This window comes from Lynx rufus, unplaced genomic scaffold, assembly GCF_022079265.1.
Source record: "Lynx rufus isolate CCGP_SWC_20201006 ecotype Redwood Valley unplaced genomic scaffold, mLynRuf1.p SCAF_4, whole genome shotgun sequence".
Classification (NCBI taxonomy): Eukaryota; Metazoa; Chordata; class Mammalia; order Carnivora; family Felidae; genus Lynx; species Lynx rufus.
Genome location: NW_025814856.1, coordinates 1,279,739 through 1,285,738, shown reverse-complemented (window position 1 = coordinate 1,285,738; position 6,000 = coordinate 1,279,739). Strand labels below are relative to the sequence as shown.

Genomic DNA, 6,000 nt, shown 5'->3' with positions numbered 1-6,000 from the left:
GCCCCGCGTCGGGCTCTGCGCTGACAGCTCAGAGCCTGGAGCCTGCTTCCGATCCCGTGTCTCCCTCTCTCTCTGCCCCTAACCCACTCGCATTCTGTCTCTGTCTCTCTCAAAAATAAATAAACATTAAAAAAAATTTTTTTTGTCTCAAATGGCTAAAATAGGGGCACCTAGGTGGCTCAGTCGGCTAAGCGACCGACTTCGGCTCAGGTCATGATCTCACGGTTCATATGTTCGAGCCTCTTGTCGGGCTCTGTGCTAACAGCTCAGAGCCTGGAGCCTGGTTCGGATTCTGTGTCTCCCTCTCTCTGCCCTTCCCCCATTCACACTCTGTCTCTCTCTCCTTCAAAAATAAATATTATTTAATAAACATTATAAATAAATATTATTATATTTATATTGTATTATAATATATTATATTTATATATTATTAATATATTATATTATATTATATATTATTATATTATTATATTATATTAATATATATTTATATATTATATTATATTATATTATATTAATATATAATGTTTATATATTATTGTATTATATTATATTATATTATATTATATTTATATATTATATTAATATTTATATATTATTATATTATATTATATTATATTATATTATATTATATTATAATAAGTATTATTAAATAAACATTTTTAAAAAAAATTTTAATAAAAAATGGTTGAAACGGTAAACTTTTGTTGACCCCGTCGTCTGCTCACAGACGTTTGTTTCTACTTGGGCTATTATACAGACTTCTGCTATCAACGTGGGGGCGCTGGGGTCTTTGGGGGTCCCCGCTTTCAAATCTCTTGGGTCCGTACCCAGCGGTGGATGTGCCCGGTCAGCCGGTGACTCCGTGTGTAAGTCTTTAAGGACTGCCGGGGTGTTTTCCCCAGTGGCCGCCCCGATTCCTGCACATCCTCAGCCACGCTGGTGTTTTCCAGTTGTTCACGATAACCGTCCCAGTGGGTGTGAAGGGGCGTCTCACCGAGGTTTCGATTTGCATTTCCCTGACGGCCAGGGGGGTGGGGCATCTTTTCATGCGCTTCTCGGCCATTCGAGGGTCACCTCTGGAGCCGGGTCCGTTCAAGTCCTCTGCCCGGTCTTGCACGGGGTGCTTTATCTTGTGTTGTTGAATTGTGGGAGTTCTTTATATATGCTGGACAATGGAGTCTTCTCAGGATTTGCAGCGGTTTTCTCCCATTCTGTGAATTGTCTTTTTATTCTCTCTTATTGTCTTTTATTCTCTCGATGGTGCTTAATTTCCATGAGGTCCTGCGTGTCTAATTTTCCCCTCCTTGGCTAACTTTTGAGGGCGTTTCACTGAGTTCGCAAGCCGGATTTGCCCGTGCCCCCGGCCCCGTCTGCCAGGCCGGCTGGCTTCCAGGATGGCTCTGCCGTCCGTCCCTGCCACCTCCCCCCCCAACCCACCCCGGTAGCCCGGTCAGTGGTGATCTGAATCTCCTTCAGACCCAGCCCCTTCCCTCCTCGCCAAGCCCCCACCCCGGTCCAGCGCCTCTCTGCTCTCCGGGTGGCTTTTCCTGCCTGGCCAGCATGTGCACTAAGCAGTGCCCAGGGCTGACGACAGTTTAGGGGCCCGTGAAAATGTTTTCATTCCCTCTAGAATCAGAAGAAAACAGCGACTACAATAACCACGAACAGGTCATCGTATTTCCACCCTGGATTATATCAGTCTGTATACCAACGCCATCATAAAATATACTCTTTAATGTCGTTGGTGGAGGAGGGAACCCACAAAAGTCAGGAGGCCACCCTGCATCCTGGTGATGGGAAGGAGACAGAGGGAGGTCTCCAAAGCCAAATGGGACCGTGCTGCCCTCTTGTGATACCTGAAAACCTTCTGTGGCTCCCCAGCAGCCCCAGATGGAGGTGGAGTCCAAGCACCTGGGTGGTCTGTCCCCTCCCTCTCCCTGCCTCGTCCCTTCCCCTCCAGCTTCTCCCGCTGCCTCCGCCTCCGGGCCTTGGCACAAGCTGTCTTCTCCACCTGAGCACTTGTCACCTAGGTAACCCCCACCCCCTTCACTTTGGGGGAAGCCCTCTGACCTCCCAGCCCCCGGCCAAGGTCAGTTCCATTGTTAAAAGCTCTCCTGGAAAGAAACCCCCCACCCCTCTTCTCTCAATTTGCCATTTGGCTCTTATCAGAGACCGCAAAGCTCTCCCGCCCCAGCTCGGCCGACATCCGACGTCCGGAGGTCACTGTCTGTGGGGCATCCCTGGCCCCCACCCATTCCAGACCGGGAGCAGTGTCCTGGTGTGACAGCCACAGACGTCCCCTGGAGGCAGAATCCCCCTGGCTGGGAAGGGCCTCATTAGAGCGGTAATCAGATAAATGCCCGCAAATGCCCGCCTCCTGCTCGAGCTGCGGCTCTCAAGGCCGCTGTCTGCCCTTCCTGGGGCTCCAGGGCCCCGCACAGGCCACCACGTGCTCCAGTAGAACTATACCGTGGGCCGAATCGTGTCCCCCCCGGTTCCTGTGGGGCGGCCCTGACCCCAGTGTGGGTGCATCTGGGGGTGGGGCTTGGAGGAGGAAATCGGGTGAGTGAGGGCCCGATCTGAGAGCACTTGGTGGCCTTGTGATAAGGGGAGCTGCAGGCCCGGAGGAAAGCGCCCCCCACCCCCGCCCCCATCCCCGGAGGACACAGCCGGCCAGCAGCTGTTTGCAAGCCGGGGAGAGAGCTCTCACCAGACCTCATCCGCCAGCACCTTGATCTTGGACTTCCCAGCCTCGGAACCGTGAGAAATAGTGGTTATGGTTCGTAAGCGGCCCAACCGTGTGCTGTGTGGTTACGGCGGCCCCGGGCTGACCAAGCTGCGTCCTGCTTTGCCTGGGCAGCGCAGTCCTGAGGAAAACGACCTTCACCTTCACAGCAAGTAGGATTTACTGAGCACCTACTGTGTGGCAAGCTCTGTGCAGGGAGTAAGAGCCTACATCCCGGCCTTGTGGAGCCGACTTTCTAGAGACAATAAACACAGAAAGGAAAATATAAAGGCAGAGGTGTTCGTATAAAGAAAAACGGGGAAAGGTGAGGGAATGGACGTAGGGCTATTTTAGGGCCCAAGGCGGCCTGTGTGAGGGAGTGATTCCTGAGCTGAGACCTGCAGGAAGGGATGGGCCAGGAGAGTTCCAGAGGGAGAGCCTCCCAGGCAGGGGGCACAGCCTGTGCAAAGGCCCTGGGGCAGAACTGGGTCTGGCGTGTTGGAGGAACCGAGCTGGAGCAGACCAAACGAGGGGAAGAGAGGGAGGAGGGGAGGGCAGGGAGGGGACGGGGCAGGTCATGCTAGGCCTTGGGGGCCACGGGGAGGACTTTGGGTCTCATGGACACTATATTAGGGCACTCGCTTCCTCAGCATATACACTTAAGTTGGGACGATACAGAGAAGATTCGGCCCCTGTACAAGGACAACACACAAAGTCATGCAATGTTCCAGATTCTTACAAATTTAAGCCAAAAGTTATAGGTTTCTTTATTTTTCACTAAACAGGCAATTGAAATACATAGTACAATGAAAGGCACGGCATAAATATTCAATTTCGTTTTCCACCTATGGGAATCTCACAATAAAATCCTAGTTATTTTGTACAAAGAAAAAGGAAGTAATAAGCGTATTAGGGAGGGGCGCCTGGGTGGCGCAGTTGGACCGGGCTGGGTCCAGGTCATGGACTTGGGCTTGGGCTCAGGTCATGATCTCGCGGTTTGTGGGTTCGAGCCCCACGTCGGGCTCTGTGCTGACGATGAGCCTGCTTGAGATTCTGTCTCTCTGCCCTTTCTCTGCTCCTTCCCCACTCATGCTTTCACTCTCTCTCTCTCTTTTTAAGTTTAAATAAACTTAAAAAAAATTTAAATGTGTTAGGAAATCCAGGGAGGCTCTTTCCCAGGGAGGGACACCACCTCATCTCTGTCTTCAAAACTCTCCCCCTGAACCAGGCAAACACAAAACAAAACAAAACAAAACAAAACTCTCCCCCTGAACCTGGTTCCCCTGCTGGAGAAGGAGATAAACTATGGGAAGAGGGAAGGAATAAATCCTGGGGTGCCGGAATGGGATCGGAGGGGTCAGGGGGACTCACAGTGCCCAAGAGAGACAGCTGAGAGGTAAGACAGATACACAGCCGAGAGACAGACGACCAATAGATCATAGATAACAAGAGAGACAGACAGCTGGATAGATGATGCAGAAACACACAGTAGATAATACATGAGCTCAATGGATGTCAATCAATAGATTGACAGATTATAGATTTAGATGCACACACGTGAATATTAGTGTGTGTGTGTGTGTGTTTCGCTCACTGGAAGGGTCTGGGAACAGCAAATCCCAGAAGTCTGAACACATCCCGGCATCCTGTTCTTGGATCCCAAATATCACTCCCGTTCCAAAGGAACCAGGCTCCCCGGAGAGACAGCTGAGACCAGGAGCGGGGCCTGGAGGACAGGTGGGCTTGGGTGGTCTGGTGGGGCCAGACAGAAGGCTCAGAGAGGGGGACGGCCATTTCAAATGACACAGGGCCGCCTCAGGAGGCTCCTGAATGGGGGACAAATTCGGGGACCGCTTGATTCTGGGTACATTTGTGAAGCTGGGCCCAGTGAGGGCACTCGTGGATCATAACAGCCTATCTGTGTTTGTTACTTAATTCGCGTCTCACTCCCCTGCTGGACTGTGAGGTCAGGGTCTGAGTGGGTCACTGTATCCCTAGGATGTAGACCAGGGTCAGACACACACAGGGGGCGCCTACTAAATGCTTGTGGAGTGGCTGAGCTCTGGGGATGAAGAAGGCAGATACGTAAGTAACAGAACCTGTCCTCGCCTTCCAGAGCCTCACCTGCAACATGGAGGAAATAATTACCACGCCATTCGTTCATTCCAGAAATACCTAAAATACTTTTTGCCGGACCCCGGGCCCCAGCTCTGTGCTGGGACACCACGGAGAATAAGATAGGACGGGGCTGAAGGGCAACACAGACGGCCATAGCTCAACGTGATCTTTCCAGCGCCATACGCGCCGCTGAAAATAATAATAAAGCAGGGCGATATAATACAGACCGATTTCAGCGTTGGTTTGTTTTTCCTGGTGGGAAAGAAGAGGCCAGAGAAGGCCTGCCAGCCAGCGCATGTCATGTGATCCACGCCCGGCCAATCGGAGGATCCCAGCAGACCGAGCACCTTGAATCCAGGTGGCCTGTGCCAGCACCGGGTACAAAGTGCTTTTCCGGGTCTGTCTTGGGGGGATCCTTCCAACCCGTCCGTCCATCCGTTCGTTGCTTTGTTCATTCATCCGTTCACCATTTGTCCAGCACTTAGGGCGAGGCAGGCACCGCTCTAGGCAGGCAGCAAAAACCCCTGCCTCCCGGAGCTGACATTCCGGGGGTTAATTCTAGAGAGTCCACAAAAGCAACGCGTCACACACTTCCTGCGTCCAACAGCGAGGAGTCCTCCAGCTGGGAGAAAACGCTGAGCTGTTACCGGTTTGGGGAAGGGGGCCCGGGACCAAGGGCACGCTGCCACAGGACTGGCAAGGGGCGCGGGGAACAGGTGCGGCGGGCAGCGCGTGCGGGACTGGATCCCGTTCTTACGAAAATTTCGAAACGTTGCCCGTCACGGAGTGTTTTTCATTAATTTCGGTTTGTTCAAATATTGCCTTATGCAAATCAAAACTGCATCGAGATACCGCTTTTCACCCACCAGAATGGTTATTGAGTTTTCTTTTTAAAAAAATTTTTTTTCAACGTTTATGTATTTTTGGGACAGAGAGAGACAGAGCATGAACGGGGGAGGGGCAGAGAGAGAGGGAGACACAGAATCGGAAACGGGCTCCAGGCTCCGAGCCACCAGCCCAGAGCCCGACGCGGGGCTCGAACTCACCGACCGCGAGATCGTGACCTGAGCCGAAGTCGGACGCTTAACCGACTGCGCCCCCCAGGCGCCCCGAGTTTTCTTTTCTCCAAAAGGGACAACAGCGAGTGTTGGCAG

General features: G+C 51.9%; 1 long non-coding RNA gene and 1 pseudogene across 1 annotated transcript; both read left to right on the top strand.

Moving 5' to 3' along the window:
- The first annotated feature begins 2,393 nt into the window (after window positions 1-2,393).
- Window positions 2,394-5,072, top strand: LOC124524737 (uncharacterized). Its single transcript, XR_006965304.1, has 2 exons — window positions 2,394-2,901; window positions 4,845-5,072. It is a non-coding gene; the product is annotated as an uncharacterized LOC124524737 (long non-coding RNA).
- LOC124525218 (uncharacterized) lies at window positions 3,367-3,465 on the top strand (annotated as a pseudogene).
- Window positions 5,073-6,000: the final 928 nt, after the last annotated feature.